Raw genomic sequence first — 18,465 nt, forward strand, 5'->3', positions numbered from 1 at the left:
CAAATAAATTACAAATATAAATTTTTTTTTCCGGCGGTCACCCATCTTGACATTAGTCGCGAGGAATGCAGCTTGACCTGGGAAAGCTACCGACGAGTCACCCTATCCGCTCCCCATTTCTCCCGGGATAGAAAGAACTGCATTCATGTATTATTTAAAGTTAGAATAACTATAGTAAATTTACCACAGTCGTTTGACATAAGATAGTCACGTCTAAGTCACACAGCGTTACAAAGGAACAAATTAAAATCTCCAATTGAATCGAAATGTTACAAGATCGAATAAATTCAATTACCTCGACGAACCACTTTTGCGTGTTATTCAACGAAGAACAGTATCGTACACAGCACAGCAGCTCCAGCCTCTCTTCACTTTTCTCCTTTACCCTTCCCTTGCTTTCCTCGCACGATCCTTTGTCTTTCCGATACCAACGCCAGAGACAACACATTCGGAGGACACGGATTCTTCGGCACACGTGAAATTGTACAATTTTTCCCGAAGTCAAACGTACAAAAGTTTTTCCAACGAAACTTCGTTTGGGTCAAGAAAGACCCAGGTTGCCTGCGCGGCAGTTGCCGAAAGAAACCTACACGCACATTTTTTCCCCGTAATCCAACCTAACCTCTTCCATCATGGAAACAGCGGACAGAGGTTAAGATTAACGCAATTAATGCGAGTAACCTTTGTGGCGGAGCGTGTCGACTAGTGGAACGTACATAAATTGAACAACGGCTCGCGCGTCCTAAGTCGTACACACACGTTACACGGGAACCGGTTTCTCGGTGGCATTTAGTGGCTCTGCGTGGCTGCATACGGTCGCATGGAATCGGCGCTCGGTTAACTTACAACAAATTAACAGGTCGTTTATCGACTTCTTTTCCTTCTCTCTTTCGTTGGCTGCTCGTCGTGGATATAATCGAAGTAAGAGAGGGCAGCGATTAATGACCTGGTAGCCTTGTAGACAATAAAGTTGCCCAAGTAGGTGGCTCTGTTCGATCGTAAATAACCTCGCTGTTAGACGGAAGATTTTTCGTGTTTCCAACATGTGGATATTCGTAACTCCTGTTCGATGATAACACACGCGTTCAATCTTCTTATCGTTACTTCGTTTCTTTTCTGTTTTCTTCCGAGGGACATACAGTTAGTTGGAAAAACATTCGAATACCGTGTAAGCTGGATTTTATTGTAGCGATGTGTTTTGGTTGATCAGCGAAGGATCGGGCTGGTGTATTTTCGTTGTGAAACGACACTTGTAATTTTCGGCGGTGACATTGTAATGTGAATTATTCGAAATTGTAAGAATTACTGTGTTACACGAATATTTAGAGACTTAGGAAAAATGAATATTCGGAGTATTCGTATTATTTTAATTTGATATTTAATGTTTTAAATATTATGAATATTTTTAACGGTAACCCTAGTGCATTCTTTCGTTCGACTGTACACTTAAGGTCTTTGGGTCAAAAAAGACCCTAAGGATAAAAGACCTTGGGTCCCTTCTGACCCAAAGATACGAACCGGGACAGTAGACTTTCAATATAATATTAAGGTAACAAAATACACAAACTTGACAACAGCAAAAGTGATTAAAAAAATAAGAAGGCGATGGGTCAAAAAAGTTCCAAAGGTTAAAAGACCTTGGGTCCCTTCTGACCCAAATATACGAACCGAGACAGTAGACTTTCAATATAATATTAAGGTAACAAAATACACAAACTTGATAACAGCAAAAATGATTAAAAAAATAAAAAAGCAATGGGTCAAAAGAGACCCTAAGGATAAAAGACCTTGGGTCCCTTCTGACCCAAAGATACGAACCGAGACAGTAGACTTTCAATATAATATTAAGGTAACAAAATACACAAACTTGATAACAGCAAAAGTGATTAAAAAAGTAAAAAAGCAATGGGTCAAAAAAGACCCTAAGGATAAAAGACCTTGGGTCCCTTCTGACCCAAAGATACGAACCGAGACAGTATACTTTCAATATAATATTAAGGTAACAAAATACACAAACTTGACAACAGCAAAAGTGATTAAAAAAATAAGAAGGCGATGGGTCAAAAAAGTTCCAAAGGTTAAAAGACCTTGGGTCCCTTCTGACCCAAAGATACGAACCGAGACAGTAGACTTTCAATATAATATTAAGGTAACAAAATACACAAACTTGATAACAGCAAAAGTGATTAAAAAAGTAAATAAGCAATGGGTCAAAAGAGACCCTAAGGATAAAAGACCTTGGGTCCCTTCTGACCCAAAGATACGAACCGAGACAGTAGACTTTCAATATAATATTAAGGTAACAAAATACACAAACTTGATAACAGCAAAAATGATTAAAAAAATAAAAAAGCAATGGGTCAAAAGAGACCCTAAGGATAAAAGACCTTGGGTCCCTTCTGACCCAAATATACGAACCGAGACAGTAGACTTTCAACATAATATTAAGGTAACACAAACTTCGTAAGACCCAAAGTTCTTAAAAAAGGAATAAAAATGACCCGAAGAACGCGTGAAGGTTAACGTCCGAATATTTTTGGTTGCAACTGTACACGGTTTGTGTCGCGACTTCGTTTTTCACGTTGTATCGACACATGTGCACAGTTTCTGCTGTGCGCAACATGGCGGTGTGGCTCGTTAACGCGATTTGAAAGAGCAAGAGGAGCACGACGACGAACCCGCGTCGTCGGTTATTTTCAACGTTATTCAGCGTATTTTTTTTTTCCCCTTCTTCTTCTTCTCCTTCTGTGTGCTCGCGTGCCTGAAAGGGGGATATTAAGAGAAACACGGCGAGGAGCCTCCTCCGCGCTTGGCATCGTGTCGTCGAGTGAAAAGGACGACGCGGCGCAACTTGCACCCGCTCCTTCCTTCTTTCGCTTAAAAGAATTTTAATCTTCTGGCTTACTTGGTATGAAAACCCCGGGAATAATGGCACCCGCGGTTGGTAAATGTCACTTTCTCCTGTGCTCGACGCGTTAACGAGTGGTAAACGACGACCTTAGAACGATCCGCGCGTGGTGATCGCGTACGAGATCGCGGTGAATGTCGTCTCTTCTCGTGCGAATTTGTCGTACCTGGCTTTTGTACAGTCCTTCTGGCGTGTGTGTGCAAATTGTGCAGAATATGTCGAATTTGAATTGTCAAGTCGTAGCGATTATTTTGTATATTTTGTGTTTACGATGTTTGCGTAATGTTGAATTTTCATGCGACGAATGAGCGTGTGTCGAGTGTTAACGAGATTTTATTTTATGCAGCGGTGTTACGGTAGGATTTGATTTAATACGATGGGTAACGTGATTTTTATCGGTACTTTGCGATAGGAGATAAATTAATTTTGTGTTCACCTTGTGTTTTATTATGTCGTGTGTGTAGTACGAGTTCTTGACATTGGTCAATATTTATTACCGTGTAATTATTCATAATGTGCTGTTTTATTTGTAATGAAAGCGTCAGCGCAAATTAGTGTTAGAAACGCACGATAATAATCGTTCAGAATAGAAATAGCAATATAAATCGTAGATAGTAATTTTCTTATTTTCACGTAGTATTAGATAACGCTTGAATGTTGCGAGATGTTGGTGTACTTTGTCACGGTATTTCGGTGAAAGTGGAAATAATGGTAGTGAATTTCAACGTTGTAAATCATTCTCAGGAATGTTTCAATTACCACGTAGTACTGCGTTGTATTTGAACGCTAATTGAATTGCATCAATAATAACAACAACATCAGACGATATTCAAAATACAACATAAACAACCTATTCTTCGTAGCACTGCATTTCACTTCAATATTAATTTAACAAGGTGAATAAGAATGACATGAAACAACATCGAAAATTCAACTGAAATAAATCAACCTTCGTAATACTGCATTCCATTTCAACACGAATGAGAATAATATGAAACAACATCAAAAGTACAACTCAAAGAAATCAACCTTCATAATGTTGCATTCCATTTCAACATTAATTCAACAACATGAATGAGGATAATATGAAACAACGTCCAAAATATATCTTAAACAAATCAACTTTATAGTATTATATTCCTCTTCGACATTAATTCAACAACTTGAACGAGAACGACATGGAACAACATCCAAAATACAACCCAAAAAAATCAACCTTCATAACATTGCACTCCATTTCAACATTAATGCAACAACATGAATGAGAACGATACGAAACAATATCCAAAATACAACCCAAAAAAATCAACCTTCATAATATTGCACTCCATTTCAATATTAATGCAACAACATGAATGAGAACGATATGAAACAATATCCAAAATGCAACCCAAAAAAATCAACCTTCATAACACTGCACTCCATTTCAACATTAATGCAACAACATGAATGAGAACGACATGAAACAAGATCCAAAATACAACCCACAAAAATCAACCTTCATAACACTCCACTCCATTTCAACATTAATGCAACAACATGAATGAGAACGATATGAAACAATATCCAAAATACAACCCACAAAAATCAACCTTCATAACACTCCACTCCATTTCAACATTAATGCAACAACATGAATGAGAACGACATGAAACAAGATCCAAAATACAACCCACAAAAATCAACCTTCATAACACTCCACTCCATTTCAACATTAATGCAACAACATGAATGAGAACGACATGAAACAAGATCCAAAATACAACCCACAAAAATCAACCTTCATAACACTCCACTCCATTTCAACATTAATGCAACAACATGAATGAGAACGACATGAAACAAGATCCAAAATACAACCCACAAAAATCAACCTTCATAACACTCCACTCCATTTCAACATTAATGCAACAACATGAATGAGAACGACATGAAACAAGATCCAAAATACAACCCACAAAAATCAACCTTCATAACACTCCACTCCATTTCAACATTAATGCAACAACATGAATGAGAACGACATGAAACAAGATCCAAAATACAACCCACAAAAATCAACCTTCATAACACTCCACTCCATTTCAACATTAATGCAACAACATGAATGAGAACGACATGAAACAAGATCCAAAATACAACCCACAAAAATCAACCTTCATAACACTCCACTCCATTTCAACATTAATGCAACAACATGAATGAGAACGACATGAAACAAGATCCAAAATACAACCCACAAAAATCAACCTTCATAACACTCCACTCCATTTCAACATTAATGCAACAACATGAATGAGAACGACATGAAACAAGATCCAAAATACAACCCACAAAAATCAACCTTCATAACTGATGTGCATTTCTATTTCTGGAAAATTGAGAATGTTCAATTTTCCAGAGAAAAACATTGCAAATGTTTTTTAAATACTTGTGGTATTAAGTACAGATTTTTTGAAGAATAGTTTTGCTAATGACGTAAATTTTGATCTCTGAAAACCAGAGAATGTGTATTTCTTAAAGGAAAAGCATTGCAATTATTTTATTCCTTAATATTGTTCGCCACAGATTTGTTTAAAAATTAATTTTACCGAAATACTATTATCGACGATTTTCAAGATAACTTCGAGAAAATTTATTCCCCTGTTATTTGAATAATTTCGGTACAGATTTCTGTAAAAGTAGTTAATCACTATCATCGATATTTAGGAGAATTTCACGAAGATTCATTCCCAGGTTACGTTTCTTCATGCGACGGTAGTGTAATAGGAGCACGAACGCAATTTCACCGGTTCCTTCTCCACCCCACAGCCCTTCTAAATACGGTTTCTGTCGTTTAGATCTGAACGAGCCGATAGAGCGTGCTGTCCGGCCCTTTGGAATTCTGTTGCACGCGCCCCGAGCAACGAAAAAATTACACTCGTTTTCCACGTGAAATTACAACCACGGTAATTCTCGTCCGGCTACAGGGAAGAAAGTTATTTTGACTGAAAAATCGCCGGAGCAGGGAAGCGACCCCGGCGGATGCCGTGGGACAAACGGAGAGGCTAATACAGGAACAAGGAGAAATGGTATGCATTTTGTTCCGGCAGCGGACTCATTACTAACTTTGCTTCCCTTGTTCGTGCCTTGGAAAGAAAGACATTTCTCGCTGGAGAAGTGAGACGTTCGAGAAATCGTGTAAGAACCGTCAGCCTCGAAGAGAAAGGGGATTTTTCATTTGGAAATTTTCACTGGGCTCGAATTTAGATGGACGGATTTTGGTTTAAATTGAAATCTGAATAATCTAATTGTAATTCTAATTGAAAGATTCAAATTTGAGCTTAATTCAATAATTTTTGTTTAATTTTGAAGTGGAAAATTTAGATTGGAATCTGAATTGAGAAAATTCCAGTTGGATTGTAAATTTGAAAATTTTAACTCAATTTTAAATTTAAAAGTTTTAATTGAACGATAAATTGAGAAATTCACGGTAAATTTTAAACGAAGAAATTCAGATGTAATTGTATATTAAGGAATTCACGTTGAATTACAAATTGAAAAAATTCACATACACTTCCCAAGTTTGATAATTCGAGTAGAATTGTCTAATTTGATTCTAAATTGAAAAATTAAAATTGAAATTTGAATTCGAAGTTGATAATTCGAGTACAATTGTCTAATTTGATCCTAAATTGAAAAATTGAAATTGAAATTCGACGTTAAATTTAAAAATTCCAATTTAAATTCGATAGTAAATTAAATTTCCCAAGTTTGATAATTCGAGTACAATAGTACCTAATTTGATTCTAAATTGAAAAATTGAAATTGAAATTCGACGTTAAATTTAAAAATTCCAATTTAAATTCGATAGTAAATTAAATTTCCCAAGTTTGATAATTCGAGTACAATTGTCTAATTTGATCCTAAATTGAAAAATTGAAATTGAAATTCGACGTTAAATTAAAAAATTCCAATTTAAATTCGATAGTAAACTAAAGAACTCCAAATTAATTTCAATTCGATATTAAATTAAAAAATCAATTTCAAATTCAGATTTAAATTCAATGAAAAATTCATCAATTCCACTGTTTAACGTTGTTGGAAATACGCCCTTACGCGTAATCGCCATCGATGGGGATCTGCCGGTTTTCCGAGGGTCTTTTTCTTCCGTCTCTCCCCGTGTGGAATCAAGCACGTGTATAGAAAAGCAGCAGCATCGGCACTACAACTTTATGTAAAAGCGTCTCCGTTATTTCTAAATAAATCTTTAACAAACGTCAACGGAGAAATTTCCAAGTTGAATTTTCCAAGTTCGGTGCAAATCCGACGGATTCCCGCACCGAAAACTGGCGTAAAACGAGATCTTCCCGGGTGCCACAATGGATCGATCGGAATGGAACATATTTTTAGCGACGGTTTTCCGTTCGGGAAACGATCGCGGACGCACGTGTGCGTTTCGCCGTGGCAAGCTGCACTTGTTTTCCCCGGCGCAATGCGGCTACGCCGGCGGTGTACAGTTGGGAAACGTGTAAGCCACGACAGAGGATTCTTGTTTTATTGTTCTGGCGCAATCGGAGAAAGATTCAACCATTGAAAATGGAATATCCTTTGTTTGATCGAACGATCATCGGCTCTGCAAACGGATACTGCGTCGTACACACGTAAACGCACTTCTTCTTTCCCCCTTCTTTCTCGCATCGAATGAAATACTTTCCTCGGTTATCTGCTTCAGTTTTTAATGCATAATTTTCTCTGTTTTTAATATCCGCTAAACGCGAAGCTTGATGTATTTTCAAACACCGTTTTGCTCATTTTTGTCCTGTTTTAATCCTTTCGTGACCGAATTCTTTTGTTCTAAGAAGCGTCTATCTGTCGATTATTATGTTCGATCGGTTTGCTGGAGTACTCGAAACTTAAAATACCAAAAATAATAGCATACGAAATTAAAATATATCTTCTGTAACGACTCTAAACCACATAAAACACTCTACAATTTAGAAAAGAAATTTGCAGATGAAATCATTAGAACTGAAGCACGATCGATTAAATTTAGAAAACAGAGTAACTAAACACCCTCGATAGATTCCCTCGTCCCACATACTTCACCTCCTCCACAAAATGACAATTCCACTCCATCCGCTAACCCCGTTACTCTCGTCAGTTCCACCAATGGTCGACGTGCTACAAAATCCTAAAATCGCGTGGAATTCGTTCTGTTACACCCTCAAATAGTTTCTTTCCCAGCCTTATCTGTATCCACCAACTTTCACACCGGACTCTTCACCTTCCAACTCTCTCAAACCCATTTTTCCATCCCCGATTCGTTCTCCACACCTCGCGTTCCTCTAGTCTCGATAAACTCTCTCTTCCACGCAAACTCGATCCTTAATTCCTTCAAATTTAACCCTTCCGACCCGACGGCGTTTGCAGTAGTTCGCTTCCTACGGCCGACGTGAAATTCAATAGTCCGTTGACTTGAAATTCAGCCCTGAACGTATCGAATTTGAGTCTTTGACAATATTGTGATTTTAATGTACCATTGTTGCGTCGTGCGCTTCGAACAAGCGGTATGTTCGAGAGTGGTGGCGCAGGATTGTCGCTGGTTCGGGTTGTTTGCTGGTATGAAGTCGTGGTGTGGTGAAGTTGCACGTTTTTTATTATGTTAAATGAAAAAGACTTTATTTCGAAGAGTGGTGGTTTATGTGGTGTTTGTCTATTTTCCCTTTTTGCTCTGATGTGCGCCGCGTTGGTGCGCTTATTTATAAAAAGGTTTAGGGGTACAAGGGCTACCCTTGGACGGTCCTCCCTGGCCCTCGAGCATGCCGCCCACTCTGGAATTTCCAAGTTGGTGGTATGTCGCGATGGCGGGGGAGTGAGGCCCAAGGGGTAGCTCGCGATTTTGGGCGGTCAGGGAGACGCGAGAGGTTTCATGACATGTCTATGTCTATTGAATGTTCACGAGTGGGCACCGGGAAGGTATGTGGCCCGCAGAAAAGTTATTTTTCTGCAGCCATAAAACGCTTCCTGGGCTCCGTGGCCAATTTGAAAGAAAAATTAATTAACGCGAAGAAGAAAAGGAGCGTAAACAGGCGTCCATGTCATAAACCCAATCCCTAACAACCATACTGAATAATTAAGAAAGGAAAGCGGTGACACATTCTCAGAGTCGGTACGCGGTACAGATGTTGGGTCGGAAGGGTTAAATACCCCAAAACCTGCCCTCAAGTTTCCACAGATTCCTGAAAAACCGGGTATCACAGTTCGATCGGTAGGAAAAACGTGCGTCCAAAGACGTTTAATTCGAGGATGATTAAAAACACGTATACGATGAAAAGCGAGAAAGAAAGAGAGTAGACAAAAGGGGTGGACGGGTGAAAAAGATGAAACGTACGCGACGACTTATTCACGCGTCTCTGGACACGCACAAAGGATTCCCCTTGTTCCGAAAAATATTACACCCGGCTTCCGGTTGTCCGTCAGCGGTTACCAGCTTTGAATTAAAACGTAATTTCACTCGTGGAGGAGAAAGAAAATGGAGGGAGAGACAGGGAGAGAACACGCGCGGCGAGACTCTGGCGAGAGACGCGGTGAAATCCGCGTTGGTGAAATGAAAAGCCTGGCGAAAACGGGAACATTATACGTAGAAAATAGCGGCGTTAATAGATGTATACGCCGCGACGGAAACGTCACTACCGCCGCGGCTATCCAAATGTTTTCCCTCTTGTGCAACGGAAGAGAAACGCGACCCTTTAATGGCCGACGGAACACTTTTACTTAGGCGTTTCGTAAATCCTCTGGCAAAATGCTTCTTCGTTAATCTTGCTTGTTTCTCTCCATCTCTCTCCCGTACTCTTTCTTTTCCTATTTTTCTTCTTCTATGCTTTATTACGAGGTTTCCTACGCGAATTTGCGCGGTGAATGTTGCAGGATGTGTTTCGCGAATGTCGCTGCTTACACGAGCAGACTTCGCCTTTCAGCTTGCTGCTTTCTTTCGAATTTTACAGTGTTCGCTCCACTATTTCTACCTCTTTTCACCAATTTAATTCTTATTTTCGCAGCTTTCTTCGATACTTCTTCTTTCGGAATTCGGTGTTTTAATGGTCATGAAAGTTACCGGACTCAGAGTTTAGTCATTTTTTTGAAATTCTTCCGTATGCCTTTCTCTTTCAACTTTTTTTTTCTACGATTTTAATTATCTTTGTACAATCTTTTTACACACTTTGTACATTTTTTTTTTTTTTTTTTTTGGAGATTAATACATAAATTTGAAGAATGTAGCAGGTAAACTTTCATTATTAGAGTAAATCCGAAAATTAGTACTAAAAAAAAAGAAACCAAGTTATGTTGGAATGTATGGACATTGAATATCATCAATTTTGTAATAATTTCTACACTTTTGTAATACACAAAAGCAATCAACTGATAGACAAAGAAAGTTTAATTCCTCTAATCCTAATTTCACACCTCATTCATTCTTTAAATCTCCAACTGAAATTATAAATAATATTAGATCACTCCATAATAAGTTCATACAGCAAGCAATAAATATTTAGGTAAAATCGCAAAGAAATTTTGTACACAATTCCGAAGAAAATTCCAAAGCACGTTTGAAACAGCGATCAAAATTCCACATAAAATTCGTCACGAACGTCAGGATGACCTAATAACCAGGATTCTCTACTTGTTTCCCTAATCTCGAATAAAACGAACGGTCATAAATACGCCAAGCCGACCTTTCAACATCCTACTCCGCGAAAACTCCTATCATCCATCTTTAGCACCGTCAACTCTCCCCTCAAACCAGCCCATTCCTCGTCAAACGATCAATCTCCACGGAGATACGTTCTTCCCCCAATTCGGACTTTGCTTTCCCAACGAATCCCACCGAAACGACCAATTTTTCGACCAGAAAGCGCACTCGAGCAAGAAGCGAACGGCGGAGAAGCATTTGGCTTGGAAAGTGAGAGATGCTGCCGATGCAGATGCACCGAACAACGATATATCGACACTTGGACCATGATTTTTGTGTTTTGAATTTTTCTGAGGTCGAATATTTTATTGTTAATATACGAAAGACATTGTTCTACAAAATTGTAATATTTATTTGTGTATTTGTAGGAACCGACGACGGAAAAATATTCAGGGACCCAACCGGGAATCGAACCCGGGACCTTCGGCGTAGCAAGCCGAGGCTTTGCGCGCTACGCCAATCACTCCCTCTCTATTCTCCCTTCGAGGTTTCCTATTTGGGTATGGAGGCCCCGATACTACACTCGGCCATCCTGAACTGACATTCGCCCTCGAATGTCCTAAGAGTTCAACACCTCGACAAACTCTACACTTTCGGGTACACTCCTCCAGACAGTGGCACTCTCTCAGCCGAAACTCTGTTTCTCAACTCTTTTGGCAGACGTGCACCCTCTCACATGTTTTCATCTCACAGCGCCTGGCTTCGTGTAGCCGTAGATGCCTCCATCCCCAACCATTTGTAGGAACCGATGACGGAAAAATTTTGAGGGACCCAACCGGGAATCGAACCCGGGACCTTCGGCGTAGCAAGCCGAGGCTTTGCGCGCTACGCCAACTACTCCCTCTCTATTCTCCCTTCGAGGTTTCCTATTTGGGTATGGAGGCCCCCCGATACTACATATTTGTGGAAGTTTGACGTCTACTTTTAGATATTTCACAGTTCTAAGAGTATTTTTAAAATTAGAGATTTCCTTTTTTAAATTTTCTATGTTTCACGGAAGTTTTATCATATTTCTAGGCGTTTCTCTTTCATAAATGTCTAGCGTCTGTTTTCAAATTTACAGATTTTTACTTTCACACTTTATTTTTGGTACCTATTTTTACAGAAATGTTACTCTGTTTCTGATACAATTTCGTTCACTACATTCACAAATATTTTACACTCCCTACTTAAGAAAAAAAATCACCTTTCCTGCACTTCCTTTCCACTCAATTCCATCTGAACTCGTTCGAGATTACTCCCGCGAAGATCTCAGTCTGTCCAGACCGTTTTTAGGCCGCGGGAGAGCGATCAGCTGTGCACCAGCGGCGCAACGACCACCCGCGTATTCCTAACCTCACTTTCCACTTTTTCCTACCTTCCCTAACCAACTACCCACGGAATAAAATTTCAATTCAAATCTCCTCACAGCCCCACAGTATTTTTCCATCATTAAAATCATACTAAAGTCCCCAATACTAACTTAACACTTTCAGGACGACAGCGAAATTCCTAAAACGCTCGCTCCTTACGTTTCTGTTGTAAATCAGTCGGTAAAGACGAAACCCTGCCCGCAATCGGTTGGTAACAAAAGACCAACGTCGCCTAGCACGGTGGAGGCGTTTCTGGGCCTCGCGTGCTTTTGCAATGCACTTCGATGCAATGTAATCTCTATCAAGAATATATATTAATCTTATTATATCTTTGCTTTCTAATTTCCAACGATATCTTGCACCACAAGATAACAGTTTCTTACAACCAAAGTGTGTATTGTCATCAATACTTAATTTCTCAGTTTTTCCTTTTCAATCTTTTCTGCCATCATTTTCAACGACCTGTCGTTTATAATAAGAAATTTCTGGATTTTAAGTTAACCGAGAAAAAACTTAACGACGAATTCAGTAAACGATCAGCGATTCGACATTTTGGTATCACAAGAATTAACGATAAATTGAATACAGAGGGTTCTAAGCGTGGAAAATAGGTAGAAAAATAAGTCTCCATTGGCGGTGTCCGGTTCGACTGTCCGAGGCTTTGTTCGACACGGCTTTCTTGTTACGTCTTTCGTGGCAAGGCATCGGTTTCTTGTACAACTGTAAAACATCAGCTTGTACATGGCCCGTACAACGGTGATACCCTTGCAACGCGACGCCCTGTAATTTCCACGACAGCGACGTTGCACCGAGACACTTTTTCTCGCGCGTTTAATGAAGAAACACTGTGAAAACTGCCGCCACCTTAATTAATCGCCTCTGCCCTCCTCCGCTTTCCTTGGAAACTACCCTCGAATTAGGTGTGATCATTGTGTAAATAAAATACGGAATCGAAGAGGAAAAGAAGGGAAATTATTTCCCTTAGAATCAAAAATTTGTGAATTTAGAGAACTGAATTTTGGGAGATAACGAAGATTAATTGAAGAGTCATTTGTTTTGGGCGATTTGGAAAATTGAAGAATGATATTTAGTGTGAAATAGAAATTCTTCCAGTGATGTGAAGATTACTTTGTCGAAATAGGAATTTTATTTCGATACTCAAAATATCTCTTTCCTATTTAAAAAAAAAAAAGAAGAAAGATTCACAAAGTGTATTAGAGAATTAAAATGTTCCATGAAACAGAGTGCACTTAGAATTTTTCCTCTTTAGTTCGTAGATCGAGAGAAAAAGATGTTTATTTCGAATTGTAATATAGACTCGATAGCGGACAATGGTTAGGAGAAGAGTGTATTGTTTAATGGTGTGGCTGGTTGGGAGAGGGCAACCATAATGTTCGTAGTTATTGCCTCGTAAAAAGGGCTTCCGCGCTAAAACACGAAACTGCTGTTGGTTCGAAAAAAAAAAAAAAAAAAGCGGTGGACGAGATTTTTTTTTTAAAGTGGCGTCGTTATTTGCTCATCAGCTTGAGTAACCTGGAACGCTTCGTGATTCCGGTCTTGTGTTCGCCACTTATGCTTTTTCGCCGGGAAAATGCATCGTGGCTTGTGTTTCTCTGTGTACGCTGTGGCACAGAAGTTTTGGGATAGCTGTTACGTTTGTGGAGAGAGTATTGTGATTTGATTACATTTTTTGTTTGTAGGTACATAACTCTGAATATTCGTAACTTTCAATATTTGCACATTTTAATATGCGCAAATTTAAGTATTTGCAGATCTGATTATTTGGGAATTTAAATATTTGCAAATTTAAATATGTGGAAATCTGAATTTTAGGTATCTGAATATTTGCAAATCTGAATATTCGCAAATTTGAATATTTGGAAATTTGAATATTTGGAAATCTGAATATTCGCAAATTTTAATATTCGCAAATTTTAATGTTAGGAAATCTGAATATTCGCAAATTTGAATATTTGCAAATCTGAATATTCGCAAATTTTAATATTAGGAAATCTGAATATTCGCAAATTTTAATATTAGGAAATCTGAATATTCGCAAATTTGAATATTTGGAAATTTGAATATTTGGAAATCTGAACATTCGCAAATTTTAATATTAGGAAATCTGAATATTCGCAAATTTTAATAATCGCAAATCTGAATATTCCCAAATTTAAATATTCGCAAGATAGAATACTTAAAACTCTTTTCATTTTCACCAGCGAAACAGAACGATAATGTAATTCCTCATTCATCTTTCATTCAACTACATATCTCAACCAGTCACTATCGACTATCTCCCCTTTCTCTTACACTAAATGATTTATCGTCTCTCTGACAGTGTTCATAAAAGCGAAACGCGTCCAGCAGCAATTACGCATCGAGCTTAGCCGGCCATAGGGTAAGGTAATAAAGCATACTTTGTATTACCTAAGCTCAAGAATCCAGGATCTTGGCGATAAGCCTCTGATTTACGAGCGTTACAAACCCCGCCGGTATCGAACGGAAGTTGCAAAACACCGCTTCACCTCTTCCACCGTTTTAACACCGGTGAATAAATATATTATATATACCCAAACTCTCTCAGGTTCGGTTGCATCGTATTTGGGATCATTGGCGAACAGAGCTTGGCGTCACGACGCTTCGTCCAAACGTCGTTTGCCCAGGAAATGGAGAGGAAGAGTCCCCCTTTTTGCCTGCCGCTAGAAAAATACATCGTCGCAGAGATAACGGCGATGCCAACGTCCTGGGATCAGGGGATTTCCGCCCCCGCCGCGGTAAATTAAGACTTCAGCCACGATCGAACCTCTGGACAAACATCCAGACGACTCTTTGGTGCTTCTTCTTGGGATCTAGCCAGATATGGGCGGTCTTGTCTCAGCTTCCAAGAGAATCCAGGGGTTTTTTCTTCTTCTCTCTTTTTTTTTTTTGTGTTACGAAGATTGGAATTGCATCGAGTTTTGTTGGAACGCTTAAGTCCATTTGGAAGAGATTTTAGAGGGTTTGGTGTCGTGAAAATTAGAATTGTGTTACGTCTTTTTTGAAAGTATTAATTTCATTGACAGAGATTCGAGGAGTTTTTGGTGTTTCGGAAATTGGAATTGCTTTAAGATTTTTCTTTTTGTAACTTGAATTTTTGCAAGTCCCAATTTAGATTGAAAAATATTCAAGGATTTTTGATACGATAAAAGTTGGAATTGCGTTAAATTTCTCTCTCTGAAAGTTCAGTTTTGCGGAGATAGGAATTGCTTTAAGTTTTGTTCGAATGTTGAGCTTTTTCGAAGTCCTAATTTAGATTGAAAAAGATTCGAGAATTTTTGGTGTTACGAAGATTGGAATTGCGTGTTTTTTTTTTAAAGTTCGGTGTTTTGGAGACTGGAATTGCTTTAAGGTTTCTTTTTTTGAAACTTGAATTTTTGGAAGCCCTAATTTAGACTGAAAAATATTCGAGGATTTTTGGTGTTTCAAAGATTGGAATTGCATTAAGTATTGTTTGAAAGTTGAGTTTTTGGAAGCCATAATGTAAATGGAAAAGGATTCGAGGATTTTTGGTGTTACCAAGATTGGAATTGCATTAAGTTCTGTTTCAAAGTTGTGTTTTTTAGAAGCTTTCATGTAAATCGAAACAGATTCGAGAATTTCTGGTATTACGAAGATTGGAATTGCTCGGAATTTCATTTGGAAATTTTTGCATATCTTACTTCCGTTTGCTAAAGATCCCACAATTTTTCATTACCACGAACATCATAATTGCTTGAAATTTCGTTGAAAAGAGGCAACTAAATTCTCCTCCAGACCAAAATTACACAAATCAACAACACCCAGCTAACCAACAAGAATAAAACTCAAAAAAGTACAGACTCATAATTACACCAATCTTCAGCTCCCATAATTCTCCATGATATTACCAGCCCCATCAATTTCACGTGAAAAAATTCTACAATTTCCCTGCTGCCAGAGTCTCTACTTCAACAATTCATACAACTTCGATGCAATACCGATAAAAAAAATCACTTCATTTTATTCGGTTAAGAGAGCTTGACGAGGATCGTTTCATTATTTTTAGACATCCCGTTGCTAAAATTACGCGGAGAGCTTTTCATTAGCATGGTCGATAGCCAGGTAATTCTGTATCGTTGCTACAGTAACTCGAAACCAGCCTTTATTTCCTACTTCTTCCTTCGTTGTTCTTTCTTTTTTTCATTATTTTTTAACTGAATTCCAGGTTAAGTTTAATTACCATCTAAGGTAACGCGAAATTCAAGATTGGAGAGCTCTCGAATAAATATCATCGTTCTTCAGAGAAAGAGAGAAAAATCTCCTCGAGTTGTTCGACGTTCGACTTCCTAATGCGAGTCCTCGTTTCTCTCTCTCTCTCTCTCTCTCTCTTCTCCATCTGCGGACTCGTTTTTATCCAGGACGAGCGGAAGATCTCGTTTCCTAGAGAAATTTCCTGTGCACGCGTCCCGAATTACGGAGGGCAGATAGGAAGAAGAAAGTGCCTCCATCACGAACCATTATTCGCCTGATCATGCTCCCAGATTTATTTACTTTACGTGGAATTTGCGTTAGGTAAGCTAAGAAGGATAAAAAGTTGACGAGTAAGTGAGTAGATCATTTATCATTAGCAATTATGGAATTTTTAAGCATTTGCCTCTTCGTGCAATTTTTTATTAAATATTTCGAGATTTTTGTAAGACTTTCGTTTCCATTTTGTGCAATACTTTGGGAAATAAAGAATTTAGAATGTTAAAGTAGAAGGTGTACATGCAAAAAGTTGCTTAAACGTAGTTTTTATTTTAAACGGTGGGCAAAGTGTCCTTGAGCAATTAAATATTCCATTCAGACTATAGCCGAACTCGAGAAAATCAAAGAAACACATAGAACGCGTTAAATACCTATCTCTCTAAACACCTACGAATAAATGTATAACACAAACATGCATCTAGTACAGTGGTATCATCGTCGAGATTATAACTGTGCCCATAAAACTTGGAATATGTAAATATATAGTGCGGTATAAAATTACGCAACTGTGAACCAAGTTACGGCTCGGTTACTTCCATTTTCTCAGCTACTTCAAACCCTTCGGTATATCGTTCCACGTTTCACGCAGAACAACCTGAAGCTACGTTTAAGTGGTGGGGTAAGCGTCCTTGAGCTGCCAATATCTTCGTCCAGGCTATAGCTTGGCGTATGAAACTGGAATTTTAAAAGGGGACGCGTACGCAACAGTGGCGAGGTATAAAATTACACAATTGTTAAAGCAGCGATTATACGAGTATACATGCTATCTGTAGATCTTTTCAGCGTTTTTTTTTTTTTACCGTATACGAAGCAAACGAGATCGAAAAATACGCTCGTATCGCGAACCTTTCCATCCGCCATCTCTATAGAAACATAAATAAGGTGACACAGTTACGAGTTCTCCTTTGTTCACTCCTGTGAAAGCTTTCTGTCGTCTTTCTCGCGCACCTGTGAGAAGGGTCCTCGAAAAATCTGTAATTTCTCCGACAGCTGACATTTCACGTAAGGTTAGGAAAAAGAACGTCGTTCTCACTCCCGATACGTTCTCCGTGGCGGCCCCGTATTTCCGGCGGAATAACACGCGCGCCAACGCGACTTCTCCGCATTTCCGGCCGCGAGCTTCCGTCCGATACGCGAGAACCGCTATCGGATCGACCTCGGACGTTTTTCTGTGTAACTTGCTGTCGTTAAGGGAGCCCGAGGCTGTTGTGGAGTTAGAGAATTTTGGAGAGGGCAATTTTGGGAACGAGGAGGTCGAAGTTAGCGAATTTTGAGAGAGAGGGCAATTTTGGGAATGGAGAGGTTGAAATTAGGGGAAATTTGGAAGTGAAAAGTTTAGAATTACGGAATTTTGGGAAAAAGAAGTTAAAAATTAGGGAATTTTAGAACAGAGAAATTTGAAATTATCGAACTTTGGAAATGAAGAGATTAATATTTGGGAATCTTGGGAAAGAGAAATTTAAAATTAGCGAACTTTGGAAATGAAGAGTTTAAAATTAGGAAATTTTGGGAAAGAGAAATACAAAATTAGGGAATGTTAGAACAGAGAAATTAAAAATTAGGGAATTTTAGAACAGAGAAATTAAAAATTAGCGAACTTTGGAAAGGAAGAGATTAATATTAGGGAATCTTGGGAAAGAGAAATTAAAAATTAACGAACTTTGGAAATGAAGAGTTAAAAATTAGCGAATTTAAAAATTACAGAATTTAGGAAAAGACTATAAATTCCATTCCATCGTTCCCTCCAAATCCCTTTCGATCGGTCCTTTCCGCATTTCCACGCTGGCAAAACACAGCGAATGGAGTGACTCGAAAAATTACGCTCTTTTTACAGAGGGAACACGAACGACTCTGTTTCGATAGGTTCCAACGGCTAATGGGTTGGACCATTTTCGCCAGAATTTCCCGATCGTCGTTTGCTTGGCCATAGCGGTTAACAGCGGTCA

Source organism: Habropoda laboriosa, unplaced genomic scaffold (genome assembly GCF_001263275.1).
Source record: "Habropoda laboriosa isolate 0110345459 unplaced genomic scaffold, ASM126327v1 scaffold291, whole genome shotgun sequence".
Lineage (NCBI taxonomy): Eukaryota > Metazoa > Arthropoda > Insecta > Hymenoptera > Apidae > Habropoda > Habropoda laboriosa.